Genomic DNA, 22,263 nt, shown 5'->3' with positions numbered 1-22,263 from the left:
AGGTCTAGTCGATCTTGAGAGACTGGGTCGCAGTCGGAGAGAAGGGGTGTGACAGGGCCACCGAGACATGATCCACCTGGAGATCTAGGGGCGGGGAGTTCTGCAGCGAGATCATCTCCCTCAGGAGATAGTCATACTTGAGAGATGATGTTTCCATTGTATTTTGATCATTGTATTTTTATTTGATAGAGACATGACATAATTTGTATTGTGATCATGTTGGAGATATATATATATATATATATATATATATATATATATATATATATATATATATATATATATATATATATATAAACGACACCATTTTCGTTGATCTTCATGTGATGTGTTATGGATTTATGCTTTCTATATGCTGTTGTTTATTTTATGATGATGCAATGCTTAGATAGATGTAAATGCATGATGAATATGTGTTATGATGTTTGATTTATGAGATGTATCTTGAAAATGAGATGTATGATTTGATATGCTGTGAGATATATCTTGAAAATGAGATGTATGATATGATATGCTGTGAGATGTGTAATTAATTGTAAATGATGTGCAACTAATTGTGAAATGATATGTAAATGATGTGAAACTAATTGTAAAATGATATGTAAATGATGTGCAACTAATGATATGCAACTAATTATTTTTGGAGCACCCTCATTCTACATTGTCATCCTGATATAACCACTTTTATTTGCTTTTGATACATGTGTCATCATTGAGCATTGATTTATTTTGGGATATGTTGGAAATTTATACAAGCATAATGGTATAATTGAACCATAATGACCTAAGAAAAATTTACATGATGTTTGATTTTGCAAGGTAGCACAAGCGTCAAGGTATAATTGAACCAGGACGACCTGAGTGCGGATTGCATATAAACAGACAAGATTAAACCATTTGTATGCATAAAGTGGAATCATGTCTTTAGTGATATTCGTTGTATCACGTCTCAAGACAAGTATCTACACAGTACAAATGATTGCCTCACAGACAGAAGACTAAGAAAAATATTGGAGTTTCTTGATTTTCTCTAGCATGGAAGCATTGTTGAGAAAATTTAAAGAATCCAATAATTCAAAAAGTTCAAATGCAAAAGTAGTCAAAACTTTATGTAAAATGCAAACATTTATTACTTTAGAAAATCATCCATCATAGTACTCTTGGGAATCTTTTGTTTATCGATCAATTCTTTACTTTGTGATTGCACTAGTTTGATTTGCTAGACAAGATGTTCTGAGTTTGCTTCTAGTGTTTGACGGCCTGAATATGTTGCAAGTTTTGACGAATGTTGCCCCTAGTTAAGTGTGTCTCTCGATGTGGATATGTATAGTGATTACCAAGCCATGGTAAGGTGTGATGAAGGAATATGTGGATAAATTAGGATAGTGACTACGCTATGTCCTGGATGGATATTGATAATAGAAATGTCGGTTGATGGCTGATATGAATAAAATGGTATGGATATAGATAGAGGAGCTGTTCTCTCACAATATTGCATGTTGCTAGGTTTTCATCCATTGCTTTTATTTTACCTTTTTTTATTTGCTTTTTCTTGATTTTTTGATTGTTTTTTATTTTTTTGACTTTTCTGTGCATTAGACTTCCTTAGGTATAGTATTTCTTCAAGTGAATGTTGTTAGTTGGTTCTTCGAGCACATCTCCTTTGGAAGTTGTTAGCTAATATGTGCCTAATCCATAGGCTGATATGATGACATAGGGACCTAACCAATTAGGCTCAAATTTTCTTTTCTTTTCCTGATCTTGTTGGTTTTTAGGATTTTCTTTGAGTACCAAGTTGCCAATTTTGAAGATTTGAGAAATGACTTTGTGGCTATAGCTACGGCACATGCGTTGCTAATATGCTTTGAGATGAGTGTAGGCACGCTGGCATCTTTCATCTAGAAGTTCAAGTTCTTGCAATCGGTTAACTCGATACTCTTCATCTGGGAATAAGCCTTTCAAAGAGACTCTGAGAGATGGGATTTCTACCTCCAAAGGTAAAATGGCTTTTGATCCATATACCAATGAGTATGGTGTTGCTCCTGTAGGCATGCGGATGTTGGTTCTGTATGCCCAAAGTGCTGGATTAAGTTGTACATGCCAATCTTTGCCTACATCATTCACTATTTTTTTAAGGATTTTTAGTATTGTCTTGTTAGATGCTTCTGCTTGACCATTCCCTTGTGGGTAGTAAGGTGTAGAGAACCGATGTTGGATTTTAAAATTTTCACATAGTTCTTGTACATCTTGGTTTTTGAAAGGTCATCCATTATCTGTGATGATTGAACTTGGAATACCATATCTACAAATCAGATAATTAAGGATAAAAGAAGCAATTTGTTTGCTAGTTACTGTGGTCATGGGGATTGCTTCTATCCATTTGGTAAAGTATTTTGTAGTAGTTATAATGAACTTGTGTCCATTTGAAGATGAAGGATGAATTTTGCCGACCAAGTCTAGTCCCCACTAATAGAAGGGCCAAGATGTTGTAAATGGCTATAGTTCCTATGCTGGTGCATGTATCAGATTGCCATGGATCTGGCATTTAGGACATTTCTTAGCAAAGTGATAAGAGTCTTTCTCCATTGTCGGCTAGTAATATCCCATTCTCAATAGCTTTTTAGAAAGAGTAGTACCACTTGAATGTGTGCCACAGATACCTTCACAAAGCTCATGTAAAGTGGAGTCAGATTCATTACAATCAAGACAACAAAGAAGAGTACCATCTAGACCTTGATGGTACAAAGTATTATCAGTGAGGGTATAATGGGTGGCTTGCTAGATAAAGTTACATTTTTGGTTTTGAGATAGGTCAATGGGTAAGCTATTGTTCTTGAGATAGTCATATATCAGTCCATATAATGGAGAGTTAGAACTGGTTAAGGCATAGATAACATGGGATTCAGAATGGTCATAGGCGGAGGAGAACAGTTGCTCTACCAGAAACTTGTAATGACTCTGTTGGTCTGGAATTTGTAGTAGTGAAGTGATAGTAGCCATTGCATCAGCTGCTCTATTGTTCAACCTTGGTATTTGCTCAAAGGTGATGTGCACAAAGTACTATTTGAAGTCATCCACCATTCTTTTGTAGGGTAGCAACTTGTCATCTTTTGTCTAATAGTCATCATTAATTTGATTGATGACTAGTTGTGAATCTCCGTAGACTTTGATTTCTGTGATTTTCCATTCTACTGCCATCTTGATGCCTATAACCAATGCCTCATATTCAGCAACATTATTTGTGCATGGAAACATAAGCTTATATGACCTTGGTATGGTGTTCCCTTCATGAGTGATGAATAAAATGCCGGCACCTGATCCATGTTGAGTGAATGATCCATCAAAATATAAGGTCCATTGTGTTCTAGAGATAGTAAGAACATCTCTATCTAGAAACTCGGTCTCCATTGGCTACTTACTAGGTAGTGGTGCTTCTACTAGTTGATCTACTATTACTTGTCCTTTGATAGCTCGACACTCTATGTAGTGGATATCAAATTCACTAAGAATCATGACCCATTTAGCCACTCGGCCTATAAGAGCTGCTTTGCTGAGTAAATATTTGAGAGGATCAATCTTTGCAACTAGCTTGGTTGTGTGAGCAGCATGTAATGTCGGAACTTTTGAGAGGCGAAGACCATAGCCAAGTAGACTTTCTCAATAAATGTGTAGTTGAGTTCATAGTCATTTAATGTCCTGCTGATGTAATAGATAGCCCATTCCTTTCCTTGTTGATCTTCTTGTGCTAACAGTGCCCCTAGTGGTACATCTGTTGTTGAAATATAGAGAATAAGTGGTTTCCCTGTTACTGGTGGTACTAGAACTGGTGGGTTCATTAGATATTGCTTGATTTGATAGAAGGATTTAGTACATTTGGCTTCCCATCTGAATGGTACATTCTTATGTAGTAGATGATTGAATGGTAAGCTTTTGTCTACTAGTTGAGCGATGAATTGCTTGATTGATTGGAGTCATCCTTGTAGAGACCTGAGCTAACTAATATTCTTTGGTGGTGGCATCTCCATGATGGCTTGTACCTTTGTTGGATCCACTTCAATACCTTTAGCTGAAACTATGTAGCCTAGTAACTTGCGTGATGTAACCTCGAAGACACACTTCTTAGGGTTGAGTCTGACTTGGAATTTCTCCAATCTATCAAAGATCTTCTCTAAGATGTCTAGATGTTCTTCTCAAGTGAACGATTTAGCTAGTAAATCATCCACGTAGTCCTCCATGAAGGTATGCATCATGTCATGGAAGATTGTTGTCATTGCTCTTTGATAAGTTGCCCTAGCATTTTTCAAGCTGAAAGGCATGACGTTCCAACAATACGTTCCCCAAGGATAGGTGAACATTGTTCTATCTTGATCCTTTGGAGAAATTTTGATTTTATTATAGCCTAAAAAATTGTCCATTAGTGATAGCATTGCACGGCCTGCTGTGAGATCCACAATTATGTCAATACTTGGCAAAGGAAAATCATCCTTTGGACAGGCATTGTTGACATCTCTAAAGTCTGTGCATATCCTGATACTACCATCTGGTTTGGAAACTGGTACAATGTTTGAAATCCACTCAGCATAATCTATGGGTCAAATAAATCCGACGTCCAATAGTTTCTTGAGTTTAGCTTTAACCATGAGTGCCACATGTGGATTCATCTTTCGTAGTTTTTGCTTAACTGTTTTAGTTCCTGGAGCAATAGATAAGTGATGCATGATTAATTGTGGATCAATTCCAGGCATATCTATATATGACCAAGCAAAATTGATTTGCTTTTCCTTGAAGAATTTGATAAATGCTGGTTTTTCTTCTATTGTAAGAGATTCTGCTAGATGTATATTTCTGGCTGCTTCTATAGTAGCAATGTTGATTGATTGAGTGGGCTCAACCAATATGGGTGATCACTCATGGTAATGTTCTGGAAGAGTGTCAAGTCTCCCATCTTTAGGTGCCTTAAAAAGGTTTTCACCCTTAGATGCATCCTTTATTTTTTCTTTTTTGTGATCTAGAGCTGCCATTGATTGGTTTTTAGCATCAGATCTTTTATTTGGCTCATTTTTGCGACTGAGAGACTTGGCACTCCCAGGACTGTAGATGTCATTATTTTGTTTACTAGTAGAGTCTGCTTTCGGGTTAATGGTGCATAAGTAATGGATAATATATTTGTCATCTGGGAAAATTGGTATCATGGATTTTAGGTTCATCCCAGTCTATGAGGTCAGGAAAGACAAGTGGTAAAGAATCATTAGGTGGATCAAGGTCAACTATTGTGATTGTCATGATTGATGTATCTTTGTGATTGGATTGGATGTTAAAGAAGTTAAGGATTTCATCTAGGTCTTTGATGGTATCATCTTCTGTATAGACATGTGCATAATGTCGCTGCTCATTTTCCTCAGCATCATAGATATTTTGTGGACCAAATTCAAGTGGTCTAGTTTCTGTGCCGTCTGCATTTTGAGAAATGGGTGTATGACTGTCATTGTCACAAATATCCTCAAAAATATTAGAAAAATTGCCCCATTCATATCCATTGGAATCGGTCTCAGAAGTAGTATCCCAGATTCTCTCTGTGTTGTAGACTGGTATGTTGTAGGGTGAGAACAGGTCCTTGATAATTGATACAAGTTTTATAGTTTTCTCGGACTCTATGTCAGATCCTGCTTCTACCTTTTGTATTTGTTCATATATTGTCCCTTGTTGAGAAGGAATGATATTATCAGGAGGTGATTCTATTGGTTTCTAAGATATTGGTGTTTGGATATGGGCTATTGCTGCAGATATGGCCCTTTTGTGATTGAGAAGCTTTTCCTGATGTTGTTTCTGTTCTTACCGTTCACATGCCTTGCGGATCGTTTTTGCTGACTCAAATAGTGCTTCTTGCTAGGATTCTTCTTTATACTTCTTCTTTTCTTTCCATTGAGGTTTTGGAGTTATGAGTGGTGTCTTTCTTAATAGGAAAGTGAGTTTACAACCCAATCCTATTTTGTCTCTACTGGGCTGTGAAGGAAGATCTATGGGTTTGGTGACTCCGTCTTTGTGTTTTCCAATAGGTCCTTTACCATCATATCCCATTTGTTGCATGATTAAGTAGCCCTTTCCATATAGGTGTGTTGGTAGAACTATGTCTAGAGTAGCTGCTCTATTACCTTCCTCTTCATCTTTGTATAACTAGCTAAGGATGTCCTTTTCCTTTGATTCATGTTCTAGAGTGCCCAATTGGATAAATGTGCCATCAAGTTTGGTGATGGGCTGATTTACCTGACATGCTGATGTAGTAGGTAATCCATGAGATTTAGGTGATGTAGGTAATTTGGCCAAACACATGGGTTCTAAGGAATATTCTCCCAGGTCGTGCTCTTTGATCTGTATTTTCTATTTGAAATCTCTAGACAGTGATGCAAATTTTTCCTGCTGAATATCTGGTGTTAAAGGATTTTGTTTTTCTCTATTGTGCGGAACCAAGCTATCTTGGGCTGCCCCCATTGCATTGCATTGCTGAAATGGATTATGATCAGCTGATATAGAAATCTCCTGCCCATTGTAGGGAAATTTTACACATTGGTGATAGGTGGAAGGCACTACTTGCATTTCATGTATCCAGGGTCGACCTAATAAGATGTTGTAGGTGAGGTCTATGTCTAATACCTGGCACATAGTATCTTTCTGTATCGGTCCTACTTGTATTGGTAACATCACTATTCCTTTAGAGGATCTTTCTTCATCATAATATGCCTTTATAGTAATCTTTTTGCGTGGATCAATAGACTCCTCAGAGAAGCCTAATGCATGGACAAGTTTTAAGGTACAAATATTGAGCCCAGCTCCTCCATCTATTAATACTCTCTTGACTCTGTGTTTATACACCATGACTTTAATATGGAGAGGAGTATTATGTGGATGGCTCAATGAGGTATTGTCATGCTCAGAAAAAGTGAGATTATGAGGTCCTGTCATATGGGCAACCATGGCTTGGAATTTGTTAGCATCTAGATCTTGAGGTACATTTGTTTCCAATAATGCTTGTTCCAATATGTCTTTGTGTTTTGGTGAAAGTTTTAGCAGCTCTAGTATGGATATTTGTGTTAGAGTTTTGCGCAATTGGCTAATTAGATCATATTGAAGTTTGGGTACGGTATTTGTTGTGGACATATGTCCCTTCAAGACATATTTTTGAGCTCTGGTTGTTACATTGACCGATTCATGATTATGATGGTCTTGGATCGTGATGATGTTTACATGATTGTCTACAGCTAATATATGATTGATGGTGTTATTGTAAACGTGATTAATATGCGCTCCACGGGTATCATTTGAAGTTGAAGCTCCATCTTTGTTGTAGTTTGGAAGACGATTCTTGAAAGCTCCATGGTCACTATTTGTCTTGAGACCTTCTACTATTAAATCACCTCTATCGATCATATCTTGAACAATGTTTTTCAATCTCATGCAATCATTTGTTTGATGACCTTTGTTGTGATGAAAATCACAAAAGTGTGAGTCATTTCACCAAGGTGGTTTGATTTGTAGTTCGTAGTTGTTGATTGCGGGTAAAGAGATAATCTTGTTTGCCAGGAGTTATCTGAATGCTAACTCCAGTGATTGACCCAATGGTGTATAGGTGCATTTTTGATAAGTTTTGGTAGTACCCCGTGAATTATTGTTAGGCCCTCGATTTGTGTTATTGTTCTAAGCATTGTTGGTATTGTTTGTATTCAGTTGATTGGTATTAGGTGCGCAAGTGTTAATGTCAGGGTTAACACCTTTGGGATTTTTTGTAGCTTGAGGATTTCCTGATAATGTGAGCATGGGCTGCTTGGATTTTGGATCATTTGGTTCATTGCCTCCTTCATTTCCATTGTTTTTATTTCTGGTCCAGAATCTAGATTTGTCTAAGTTGTTGATGTTTTGATTGTTGTAATTCGATGAACTTGTTCTTTCTTTGAAGAATTTTAGTGTTCCTTTCTTGACACATGCCTCCTCTATTTGAATGTCATTTTCTATCAGTTTAGCAAAAGATGGTATGCATTGGAGCTTGAGCTTGTAACTCATCTCACTATTCAAGTTATCGATGAAAATTTCCATCTTTTCCTTTTCAGGATTATCATGAGGATATCTTGAAGCCATACATCTCCAGCGTTGAAGGAATATCATGAATGTTTCATTGTTTTTCTGTTTGGTATTACAGACGTCTAGCATGGTGATATCATGTTGAATGTTATAGGAATATTATGTTATAAATTTGTTGACTAGTTCATCAAATGATCTGACAAGAGGTGTGATCTTGGATAACCATTCCATTGTTTGTCCTCCCATTCTTGGGAATAACCTCATTAGATAGGTGTCATCATGAGCGAATTCCAGACTCATTGTACAAAATTCTCGAACATGATCATGAGGATCACTTATCCCATCATATTTGTCAAATTTGGGAACGTCTGAGTTTGGAGGAAAAGGCACCATGTTCAATCTTCTGTCAAATGGATAAGGACAGATTTCATTTAATGAGTATCGTACTATTGTTCCTTGTTGCATGTCTTGCATTTGTCTTTGTAAAACTTGCATTTGTTGAGTAAGAGAAACCAAAAGTGCATTATTTTGCCGAAGGAGAAACTCTTCCCTCGTATTAGTTCTTAGTTGAAAAGGTGTGTTGAATGATATGTTTTGCTTTGGAGTTTCTAGCTCGGGTATATGCATTTCTAGTATATGTTGTTCTGGAATGTGTTGTTCAGGTAGGTTTTGGTCAGGATCATGAGTTCCCTCTTCTCTTTGTTATTCTTGATATGCATATTGTTGAGATCTGGTTCTAAAGATGTTTGCATCTAAATCTTCTGGAAGTTTAACGCCTTTACTTGTGAGCATGAGTAGATACTTCTCTTTGTCATTTTCCATGAGTCTTTCCACAAGTTTTTGAAAAGAAGTGCTTTCTTGACATTCGTGAAGGAGTTCTTCCATGATCTCAGGTTCTTCTAGATGTGGTCCTTCAAATGGATTTGATAATCTTCGAGTCATGCTTGATTCTGGTGTTTCAGTATTCTGTTTGTTTTGTTTGTTTTGTTGAGAGCGAGTGACATGCATTTTAGTAGAAGCTTTCTGTGATAAAGGGGACGAAATCCTCTTTGATAAGTTGCTCTGAGGTTGGTGGTTCAAATTGGGGTGTGTTGTAAGTGATGCACTTGTCAAGGAAGAATGCAAGATTAATTTTTCCCCCACAATTAATTTGTTGACTGAATGCAGATTTTTGACAGAATGCTTTAGTTTTCAAAGGCTCTTTGTCAAATTCATTGGATTTGTTCTTGATATAGCATTAAATGTGATGAAAAAATGTTAGATGAGATTTTAAAAGTTGATGATTGATGTACAAAAATTTATTTCTTTTGAAAAATTTGGGAAAACTTGGTTGTTGCTTCTTCAACGTGATGTTACGATAAATATTCTTTCATCTCAGAATATGAGGATTAGTCATGCATGAGTGATTCAATGGTTTCCTTTGATTTGTTTTGGATTTGGTTGATCTTGTTGTGAAAACTCAAGTTTTACTTTTTCAAAGTGAAGGTTTAGATGGCCCTTCATGATAAAGTGTGTCAAATGATATGGATAAAGTTTCCTAATATGGAAACTTTATTTGACAACTTAAGATTTTGAGCAAGTGTTTTTGAGATATAATCCGTGAGATGAAAAGGACCTATTTGTCACTTGTGATGATGTTTCGTAATTTTGATAAGATGGATATGTTTATCACGTGATCAATTTTAGTTTTTTACAACATTTGTTTGACACAAATTTGACTCAAGAAATAGTTTGTAAAGCTATATTTTTGCTACTTTGTTTTGACAAAAAATGATGCTGATGAAAAGAGGCTTCCAAAGATGTTTTCTAAATTTTCAAAATTCCTTACTGTTTTGCCCTTTATTTTTCTGGTTTTGGTCATGCCTAAAATAGAGACATGATGTGCTACCAAATTTGCTCCTTGCGCTAAGTAAAGGACTAGACGTGCTAAGCTGCCCCCTGCCACGCACTAAATTTTTTGATTGTTTAAAATTTATTTTCTAGCTGTTTGAAAAGTTACACGCTAATCTAGGTCTGTGACATGCTAATTGTTAAACCCTACACGCTAGAGTTTGGATCGCATGCGCTAAGTTGTTGCTTCAACGCGCTAGGCTATTTTCCCATTGCGCTAATTATTTAACACTATTTTGACCAGACATGCTAACTTGATGCTTTGATGTGCTAATAAAAGTACTTCATGTGCTAAGAAGTTGCTCTCATGCGCTAAATTGCCCTGATTTTTCCTTTGGTTGGTTTTTGCAATTTTTGAATTTTTGTTGTGAATTTTTCAATCTTAATGGATGATTTTCTGAAGTAGTAAATGCAAGCATAGCACAAAAAAGACAACCATTTTGCCTAATCTAACAAAAAGTGTATGTTCTGCGAGGATGTGTTCGAATCCCCAATGTTTTAACAGGTTTGGATATGAATAATACACTTTAGGAAGACTCTTTATTCAAAGGTCATAAATAACATCATAGCCCACTAGTCTCGATACTCCGTCAGCTCAAACAGTCGTGTCACCCCCTAGAGGGTGCCCCTTTTTTTGCCTTTTGCCAGAAATTAACTCAAAGTGAATTGCTTCACAATTGAGTAGTTATCTTGGGAGATATATGGTGAGTAATCTTGGGGGTGGATTCTTCCCCACCCTTACACTATGATGTTATAAATGTTTGGTTACTGACTCAGCTCAAGGTTTCTATTTCTATGGTTTATAATTAGGATTCTTGTTCGACCATCAGTGATAAACTCCCTCAGGAGGCTTCCCAAGCTTTAGAACAAAGGCTTTATGTATCTCAAGGATATTAGGGGAGGCTAATCGCTGCGTACAACTATTGAAAAGGACTTTTTTCACTTTCCACTTTTGATTATAGTGGGTTGGAACACTTGGCATCAAATTCATTTCCCACTTAGGTCATTCCCTTCACACCAGCCATAAATGGCTTTAAGAGTTGATTCCAACTCCTCGGGAAGGCAAGCTTGCTAAAGGATGTATTGCCTGAAATAAAGAAATCTTAAGAGTGGTTTGGCTTTTTGATCACCCAATTAAGGGGAGAGCATATACCTTCCACTTTCGAGACAAGGCAAACAAAGTTCTTTTTACCTTTCAAGTCAGTGATTTGCTAATTTCTACTTAGAGATGTTGCTCCAAAAAGCATGGTGTTTATTTTATTTTCGTAAAGCAATGATTATTTATTCTAGTGAAAGAACCTGGTCAACAAAGCAAAATTTTTGACGTGGTCAACAAAAGAAAATTGGCAAAGGGGAACAAGTTCCCTCTTTTGATTGTAACAAAAACTTCATAAGTGAGGTTCTTTCCTTTGCAAAAATTTAAGAATGAATCCTTTTATACACCAAAGGATGGTGAGGTTCTTTTTAAAGCTATGTTTTCAGAAAGAAAAATTTGTATTGTTCTTTTTAGAGCCTAAAATAAAATTTTTCTCCTATGAAAGCAAGAAAATTTCTGATAGTGGTTCTTTTTATAGCCTAAAAACAAAGTGAGATCAATTTTAAGAAAAGGAAAATCAAATTTTAAACTTAAGTAAGTTAGTAAAAATATAACTATCTCAATCCTAAGACGAAGCTCCCATCCACAATAAAGTTGTTAGAATCCTGCAAAATAACCAGTGAAAGACGTTAGATAACTTGGTGGACTTCCACAAGTCTAATTTTTAACATTCGGTTACAATTTTTATTATTATTTTTTGTTTCTACCTATGATGCGCTACAGAGCAAACTGTACGTGCTAAAAAATCATAGTGATGCGCTAAAAGAATCAGTGATGCGCTATACTGTCTTCGGGATGCTACTCTATGTTCCAAAAGCACTACTCTATTTTTCTCCCGCGCTGAGACCTACAGGAAAAGTTTAGTATTTTGATGAGCTAATAAACATACTTGAAGCACTACATGATGGACCCAATGCACTAAACAGTGAACTAGATGTGCTAGGCTGTTAACCGGATGCGCTAAACAGTTAACCCAATGTGCTAATTCATTTTTCCCATGTACCTGTAAAAGGGGTTAAATTTAAAAAATGATTTGATATAAGGGGTCGGGCCCCACAGTGGGTGCCAGAAATGTATGCGGGAAAAGCGGGTCGATAGAACTCAATATGTGAAGAATGGAGCTCTAGGAAGCCTTGCTCGCACACCCACAAGACTTCTTAGTGCAAGCTATGGAGTCATGAAGTATGACTCAACTTACCAAAGTTAGTTCCATGGTTCTCTATCTTACACGATCCCTCAAACCAATGTTTTTTCTCTCAGATCACTGAGCAAAATGGTTTAGGGATGACAAATGCAAGAACGAGGGATGCTTTTGTTGATTTTAATATGAGATGCACCCTAAGCTATGCATGATGCTACAAATGCAATAAACTAGCTATAAGATAACAAGGTTAATAAACAAGACTATCCTAGCATACTATATTAGTTCATGATTTAAGCTAAATGATAAGGAATATACTTCTAAACATGCATATTTAGTTAAAAGAGAGGCTAAATGATGAGCATATATGAAATGTGAAAGCTTGAATGTATTTGAGCATAAGTATGATACTAAAAACTTGGATATCAAAATGGAGGAATGAGAGCTCTATTTATAGCAAAAATAGGGCTATGGATGGTTAGGATTGAAAGAGATAATCAACGGTTGAGTTTGAAAGTTGGGGATCCATGTTTACAATTGGCACCAATGAAATGGTGACAAATGTCAACATAGGGTTGGGTTGAGAGAAGGGGTTGGAGACATTAAATTCCTAAGAAGACTTCACGGTTAGCCTAGGGGTGAGGGTTAAGGTTAAGTTTGGATTACCCATTGGATCAAGCTTTAATCCTAAGGATAAACTTTTGTGCAAAAGATTACGGGATAACCATGGTCAAAGCATTGAAGGCTTGATGAGACCCTTGGGTTACATCGAGGATAAGTTTAGAGAAAGTCTCTAATCATGCTAGAGGGTTGAGTTAACCATTAATGGTTTGGGAGACTTTTGGAAAATTAAGTGGTTGAAGACTTGAAGCCTTTAATGGTTATCAAAGACTTTAAGGGTTTGAGAAGTGACTTCCCGTTGCTTAGGGATGTGACAAAGTTGAGGAGATGGGTTAGGCTAATTAGAAGCGATTAGAAGAGTCTAGAAGGGGGGTTAGGAATAGGGTTTAGGAAGCAAGTGGGAGATGTAGGATTTTGCAAGTGGATGAAGGGATAATAGGATTTAATTGAATTTAATGAATTTCATTCAATTTGGTTGCAATTAAATAAATTAGATTTATTTAATTTAAGATAACTATTTAATTAAATTTGAATTTAATTAAAAGTGGAAGGGGATTTAATTGAATAAAATGAGTTATTCATTTAAATGGTAAAAGAGGTCTAGTGAATTTAATTTAAATAAATTGAGTAATTTACTTAATTAAATAGAGGAATGTGGGTAATTCAATTAAATTGGATTTAATTAAATAGAGAAATGAGCATAAAATATTCATTTAGGAATATGGTCATTTTTATACGTCTATAGTACTAATAGCTGCTCATTTTTTATCTTTTTTGGACCATAATTGGCTCATTTGTGCACTGTTATTGGTACTCATAGCACACGACTAGTGGAGCATTTATGCATAAGTATTGGTGATTTTAAGTGCATGGTTATTGGGGCATCTTTAAACAGGTATTAGGCGACACTTTAAAAAGTGTACTTTGTGACCCTTGCATGTATAACGAATCCCACAATGTGCATTGTTACTACCCAGAAGCCAAAACAATGGCTATAAGTACTTAAGTCGCATGCAGAAACAACAACAACAAAAATTTCAAAATTTGATGTACCGTTTATAATTTGTGGGTGCACAAAGTTAGCTATAACAACTACTTGTATGCTTCCCCTAGTAAGAATTTCAAAAATAGTTATGTAGGCATCTAAAAATGGTCAATGCTTGCAGTGTCATACTTTAACATGTTCATGGTACCTTCTTTTAGGTTTTTTCATTTGAATAACACTTCCTCTATGTTGCACATTTAGTCTTTATCATTTCTCAACATTGTGTAATTCTTTTTCTTTCTCTCCTATTTGGTCGTATTCAGTTGTTTCAATCTAGGTCTTATCGATGTCAATCTCAATTGTCACTTCATGATCATGGTTAGCCAATCTCACATAATCATCATTTTAATCCTAATCAATTTTGATTAGGATCCACCTCAATCGATTCTAATCAATTCTAAATGTCATGTCGTCAATCATTATCAATCAATTATCATTTATCAATCATCAATCGATTTTCCATCAATCATTTATCTTTGTCAATTCCATCAATCATTTATCTTTGTCAATTGTCCTTGTCATTTCAATCATTATGATCGATATTGAACATGATTTCAATCAATTTTAGTTAATTTGTCAATCATTATATCAATCAATCAATTCAATTATTAAATCCTTATACTGATCATGTTAATTGTTCCATCACATCAACTTGACTTTTCTCTCTCTCCTAGGGTTAAATAATTCTTTAATTATTAATCCTTTACTAATATTTTTTTTAGGATAAATGAATTTCTTCATTTACCCTATGTCTTGTGTCACAATCAAATTATTTATTTAATTGACTAATTGTCTTTTTGTGAAAGAAATTAATAAATAAGAAATTATTAATTTATCCCACCTTTCTCTCTTCTAATTTTCCTCCCCACTTTTCTCTCCCTTGATTTTCTCCTAATTTGTCATCCCTAATTTCATGCTTCCCATTTCCTACATTTTCTCCCACCTTTTTCTCCACTAATTCCTCAAATAATGAAGCTATTTTTGCTCAAATTTCTCATAATTCAATAAGCTATAATTGAGGCCAATTTGTCATAAATCATGCAGCATAAATCTCTCTTCAATTTGTTATACTTTGTTATAGCAATTTGTCATATTTGTCATAAATTATGTCATTCAATTGCCATTTTTGAATCAATTTGCCTTTTTCAATTTCCTTGATTCTCTCTTACCATTTTGATGGTCAATTTTCTATAAATTGAGCTCCTTTATCATTGGTTTTCATGCACATTTGGAGTAACAATATGCTATCAAATTAACTTCAAATCTTTGAATCTTCTCACCCTTTCTTTCAACACACTTGCAATTTCAATTTTGAGAGCCACATACTATTTGATTACAAAAACAAGAAGGACAATGAAGGGGATCATTTCGAGCATATGAGGGAATCACTTATCTTAATTCCTTGTTTATGTTTTATTTGTGTACTTTCATTGATGTGAGATTTATGGATTTTATTAAATGCCTAACTTTTTCCTCTCTTACCAAATTACAATTGAAAAAAGGGTGACAATTTACACTTGTACTTATCCTTCAGCTGTCAATTCATCGAGCTAACAATGCACTCTTCTTATTATGTGGCTATCAATGACCAGATATAAAATTCCACTAAAAGAGAAAGAAAGATAATATATTCAAGAGAAAAAATTATACAAGACAAAAAGATTCCTCTTAAAGAGAAAGCAAGATAATATATTCAAGATATAAAAAATTCCTCTTAAAGAGGAAGCAAGATAAACTATTCAAGACAAAAGATTCCTCTTAAAGGTAATCTTATATTTGATTCAGTATATAGTATAGTATTTCCCACTTTCTTCTTATTTTATTCCCTTCACAAATTTCATTAAAACCTCGTACACAATTGTCTTTCAACCACGTCTGCACAGTTGTTGATTTTTTCTCTATTTTCCCACTCGATCTCATTCATAACTAAGCTCAGATTCATTACATACCTAAGTTCATAAAGAGTTTCAGTTTTAAGGACAACTTAATCAGAGGAAAAAGGTCCATAGTTAGGTTCCTTTCTATTATTCATCTAGTATTTTTGGTTCTAAGATTTAATCAGGGTACATATATCTATTATAGTATTAATATATGTCATATAATAAAGTAAAAGGTAAGTATAGTAAATATCTTGAAATTTAATATGTATTATGAAAGGCTGTTTAAAAGAAATTATGATAATTTAATATTTGATATATTAGATCATGTTTCTGTTATAGAAATTGAAACAAAAATGTAAACCCTATGTTGCTATCCTTGATCCATTGAAGACTAGAATACACTTGATCTTCTTTTTCTTTGTAAGAAAATAACTTATCAAGAAGATTTTTAGTTTTAGCAACTATGGTTGGAAGGATACATTAATGGGATTAGAAATCAAAAGAGAATGATTGTGTTCATATGGATTTTTCAAATCTATAGCATTTGGTAGTAGCTCTATGCCCATAGTCATGAAGAAATAATGTACAAGGAGCAATGCTCTCCCACCAACTAATAGACTCGTAGTATTGAGGCTTGGTTCAACTCTCCAAGTTGCTAAAAGGCCATCAATATAGTCTCGCTAATTTAGGTGGGAAACATTTAACTTTTGAGGAAGTTCATTTGGGATAAGAGGGGAATTGGCAAAGGTAATGGTACTAAAGATGTGGAGGTGATTAGATAGAGTAAACAAGAGATAAAAACAAACCAAAGGGGAAACATTTAACTTTTGAGGAAGTCCATTGGGGATAAGAGGGCAGTGGTGTAAGTAATGGTAGTAAAGATGGGAAGCTGATTAGATAGAGTAACGAAGAGATAAAAATGAACCAAAAAACCAACATGAGATGGAAGAATATCATAGTTAAGGGAAATATAAATCAATCTGAATGACTCATTTTCATGAAAAAAATTCTCATGATAACTAGTCCAAGTAAAGAAGTTTGGGATTTGAGTTTTCATTTTTTCCAAGAGAAGGTCATAGACTCCTAGGCAATTTTGAACCAAATTCCAAGATTCAAATTTAGTATGGGATATGAGTGAAGAGTTATCAAATCTATGTTGAGATAGGTGTTCAAAACATGTTGAAATCATCCCCCAAAATCTACTCAATAATAGGAAGATGAAGTCAAAGCCAATCCCAACAAAGAGTTCTCTTTGAGGGGGACTTTGAATAAAACTTTTGACAAAAGCCACATTAATTTCCTTGAAAAAGAATAGTAGTACAAACAAGTAGTTATGCAAGTCAAATCTAGAAGCCACAACATATTTGGCAAGACAAGGATCAATACCCAAGATGGTGATAAATATTATTTTCACATACGCTAACCCTTCATTCTCAACATGTTAAAATGGTTAGGATTTGGACCCAAGATTTACGAGAAAATTAAAATGTTGGTCCTTGATGCTAATGCTACATTTGCAATATATGTAGCCTTATCCCACTTATTTCCCTTGAAAAAATATATTTTCCTATGTGTACCTAGAAACATCGACAATCAATAGTAAGACATATAAAGCCCTATTGAAATATAGATTTAGAAATGGTCTTGCCAAGTCATTATGAAATCTCTAGAATTTACATTACCCTACACAGTTTATCTTTATCATATTTCTCTTCAAAATGCTTGCCAAGAATACATACATACATATATATATATATATATATATATATATATATATATATATATATATATATATATATATATATATATATATATATATATATATACATACATATATATATGTATGTACATGTATATATATGTATATATATATCTATGTACATGTATATATATATGTATATATATATGTATGTATGTATATATAAATAAAGAGAGAGATACATACATACACACATACATACATACATACATATACATACATATATAGATATTGTAGCATCATAAAATTGTGACCATTGCAATTTTCAACCGCATTTGGGTCTTTACATTAGTGGACGAATCCCTAAGCCTAATCGGAGACCCAAGACATGCTCAAAACATAAAAAACTTGCATCTTCCACCATTTTGTACTGTGTATTGTCACTGCGTGTCCTAAATTAGGGCAGGACAGGGGTGTGGTACCCCTGGCACCCTTGTGCTAGCCCTATTTTGGGCCCCCCTTGATCCTATCTCTCATTGGGCTTGCCAATAGTTGAGCGAAATTGTTTTCCTATGTCAGCCTAAGATGGAAAATTATCTAAACACCCCTAATTGGCAAGTATATAAGGAGGGCTTCCCCTCCTATTTGCATAAGTTCAATAAGTGAAATTAAGTTGATAAGCGAAGCGACGATAAGTTACAAGCAAGTTGATTATCAAGTGCAAGCATTCAAACATCCAAGAATTTACTCAAGCATTGAGCATTTCAAGTCTCCTTCAAGGCTAGGTATTGCATTCAAGTCAAGGATTCAACCATTGAAGAGGAGATTCCTATCAACACTCAAGACATCCTATTTCACATATCCTTTCAATCGAAATTCATCAACATTTCAATTACATCCACTTCTTGAGGTGGATTTTACTTCAGACATTTCCTTTCATTTACTTGCAGCATTTTTCAATCACTTGTTAATTCCAAAATGGGGTTTGACCTAAAGGCAAATCCCCAATCCCAACAACATTTTCCTCTCTTTTCTATGTGTAGGTTTGAGGTGCGTAGCTATAATTGCAGGTTTAGGCTTCATTTTTAGACATGGAAAAACCCTTTTCAGTGCACGGATTTTTCGGAGGATCGAGCACAAGTTCAACCCAATCCCTACAAATTTCACTTAGATTTATAGGGAAGCTTCATCTCAATATTTCACTGCTAACTCCAGGTGCATAGCTTCATCCCGCATCTCTATCTCAAGATATAGTTTCTTCTTTGTCATTCCTACACTTAGTCTCAATTTGCTTGATTCAACTAGTCTATTATAAAAGAGGGTTAATTTACTTTCCTAATAAATTCCAAATTCCCTACAATTCACTTAGTATTCAATCCCTTTCCATTGGGATTGGATCTAGTGAATTCAACTCCTCTTTGAAATGTATTGTGTGTGAAAAGTTGAAGAGAATCCTTTGTGAAACTTTCATCCCTCGTTTGAGTGGAGTAAAGCTTTCCACTTGATCTCCCCTCATCACTTTTCACATATTAAATTTTGTTGAATCTGACGTCTTACATGCTTTACATTGAAAATCATTCCATATTTTTCATTTACAAGATTAATTTTCTTGCAATTTATAAAACTTATGGTTAATTCATTCAAAACCCTAGTTATTAAAATTGAAATTGAACTTGTATTTTACAAAAATTTCTATCTATTGTCTTAGATCTGAAAATTGTATTGCTTGTCAAATTTAATTCTTTCATTGTCTTGTTCAAATTGCAAATCAAAATTACAAAATTAAGTGGTTAATTGTCAAAACCCTAATTTTCAAACATCAACTTGAACTTGTGCAAAAATTGGATTTACATTTAATTTTCAGATTTGTGATTGTCTTCAGACTTGTCTTCTTGCCTAAAATTCAAATTTTCGATTTCCCTCCTTTTCCCAAAATTCAAAATTTCAAAATTTAGTGGTTAGGTCCTAAAACCCTAATTTTCAAATTTAATTGGATTTTCTATAAATTTCAATCAATTTCAACCAATTTTAGTTTTCTAAATATTATTTAAGGTGGGCCCTATTCATTAGGTTTGACCGTTTTCAAAATTGCAATTGAATTTCTTATCTTTTTCAAAACCCTAATAGGGTCCTATTTTGACATTCAAACCTTAATTTCGCCCATCTAGAGATCGTAAAATAAATCAATTTTTTGGTTTTAGCTCTCAAATCATCGTATCTTTCATCCTTGAAAATTTTTGAAAAAGTTGGGAGGACCGGGTGCAACTTTAACCCAGTCCCTAACTTTTTTCTCAAAATTTTGGGAGACTGTTATGACTATATTTAATTGCTTAAATCTAGAAAATTGGCTGATTTTGTTGGATTTTGATCCCTCTAAAATTAAAAACACTTCCCAATTTCAACATTACAACTTTCAAGGAAACATTTAAAATTAAGTGGTTAATTATAATCTATCCTAATTTCAATATCTTAATTTTGTCAATTTTAAATTTGAAATTAAGTGGTATCCCATTGGCCCTAATTTTAAATTTCAATCTTTCTCAAAGATTGTGTCAGTTCTTCTTTCCACAAAGTTTAAATTGTATAATCATCATTTTCTTGAATTTTGCATTATTTAATTTTGCAAACTTTGTTCCCAAATTTCAAAATTCAAATTCAAATTTCAAATTTATCCTCTAGTGCATGAGTTTTATAACTATTAATCCTACCTATACTATCCTCGTTAGATGAAGCATTAGAATTAAGGCTTCCCAAGGTTTAATTCCTAAAGAGATGGAGCCTAATTTGGGTGACTTCTACAATGAGGATATTGTTAATTCTTCACATCCTAATAATATTTCTATTTACCCAATTGATGATTCTCATGATGAAGAAGAATCTTTGACTAGAGTTTCCATAGATCAACTTTCAAAATTGGACAGTCAATTTGACAACTTCCAACAATGGATGTCCCAAGAATATCCTAATAGTGAAACTCTTTCAATGATTGAAGGCCTAAAATGTCTGATTCAAAATGATAATAATGGAATTGATATATTGCATGATATTGCTCATATTGTTTATTCTAATGTTATGCCTATGAAGAGTTGTGCTGAGACCTTAGGTTATTCACAACCTCCTACACAAATCAATCATTCTATTCCTTTGAACACTTCTATGGCTAGTATTCCTACTTTCACTTCAAACATCATGGCTACTTCAACTCAAAATGTCATACCTACAACCATAAGTCATGGGGGAAATCCCTCTTCTTCATTCAATCCTACATCTTTATCTATGCCTTCAATGAGTATTCCTGTTGTCTCTCAACCAATCAATGTGACACAAGGGGGCAATTCGTTCAATAATTTCACTTCTCCTATTAGTGTCCTATTCCCTACTCAATCATCACCTATGCCTAATTACCATAGTGTTCTGCCACCTTATTCTCAATCAATGCCTTCTTTCAATAACATCACACCACCTTCTCAATCAAACATGTCTAACATAAATTCTTCGACCGAAGCAACCATTAATAACCTTACTCAAACTATGTCTTCATTGCAACAAACAAATTGCTTCTATGAGTCAATCCAAGTTTAGTGTGCCCACATTTGATGTTGCGAGCCCACTTTCTCTTGATATTGTTAGAGTTGTCCCTCCTAAACATGTTGAATTCCCTCAACTGGAACTCTATAATGGAAAAGGTGATCCTTTAACACATGTCAAAAAATTCCAAACTTTGTGTACTGACTTTGCTTATGATCAAATATTGTTTTCCAAATTGTTTACTTAACATTAAGAGATAAGGCTTTACAATGGTATTTCTCTTTGCCTTCTTATTCTATTACTTCCTTTCAACAATTAGCAAATTCTTTTATTCAACAATTTCAAAACAACATAGGTCCTAAAATCACTATGACTGATTTAATGCATTGTAAACAATGTGTTAAATAAAAAGTGACTGATTTCATTGGTAGATGCAAGCATTTGTGTTCTCAATTTTATTTTCTAGTTCCTAATGATGATATTCAAAGAATTTTCATTTCTAATTTGCAAAAAGACATTAGGGAAAAACTTCTCTTTTCTGAGTTTACTTCATTTCCATAGTTGTGCGCAACACTTCACAATTATCAACTGACTGTGAGTCAAATGGAGCAATATACTCCTATGGCTCTGAGTGATAAGGGTGATAGTTCTCAACAACCATTTGCGAAGTTTAAACCAAACAAAGGCTTCATCATATTCAATGACACCATCAACAACAATGTGAATGCTACAACAGGTGTGCCTCCTATTTCTAATTTTTTTAAAAGAGAGAGAGAGAGAATTTACTACTTTGAATGAATCTTTGCATAGAATTATGTCTCAGTTGTTAGAAAGAAATGTTATCAAACTTCCTCCAATAAAACTAGTTGACCCCTCTAAGGAAACTTCACCTCACTTTGATAATAATTCTTTTTGTCAATTTCATCGTCAACCTGGTCATGATACTGAAAAAAAATTTGCATTAAAAAGTAATATTCAAGACTTGATTGATAATAATACTATCTTTGTGGTAGGTGTGAATGATAAGGGAAACAAATCAGTAGCTCCTCCTAATCAAAATCTTAATATTTTCATTGATCCTTTACCCTCTCATACCTCTAATGTTATTGAGACTGGACATACTTCTTTCTCTCCTTTTGATTTCACTTTCATAGCTCCACATGTGGTTAATATGGTAGAGAAACAAGAAATACCTAAGGATCCATGTATCGCATTTGGCCCTAGTGAGACCATTAGAGCACCTGATGGCCCTTTATACATAGTTGCGAAGATCAAAGGCAAACCTCATCA

The 22,263-nt window shown here is 34.4% G+C and overlaps 1 pseudogene; it reads left to right on the top strand.

Moving 5' to 3' along the window:
- The window catches only part of LOC131066533 (probable protein phosphatase 2C 55), a 59,430-nt pseudogene that overhangs the window by 421 nt on the left and 36,746 nt on the right, over positions 1–22,263 (top strand).

The sequence above is a fragment of the Cryptomeria japonica genome, chromosome 3 (genome assembly GCF_030272615.1).
Source record: "Cryptomeria japonica chromosome 3, Sugi_1.0, whole genome shotgun sequence".
Classification (NCBI taxonomy): domain Eukaryota; kingdom Viridiplantae; phylum Streptophyta; class Pinopsida; order Cupressales; family Cupressaceae; genus Cryptomeria; species Cryptomeria japonica.
The sequence above is the reverse complement of the archived record's forward strand: the minus strand, read 5'-3'. Positions and strand labels throughout refer to the sequence as shown.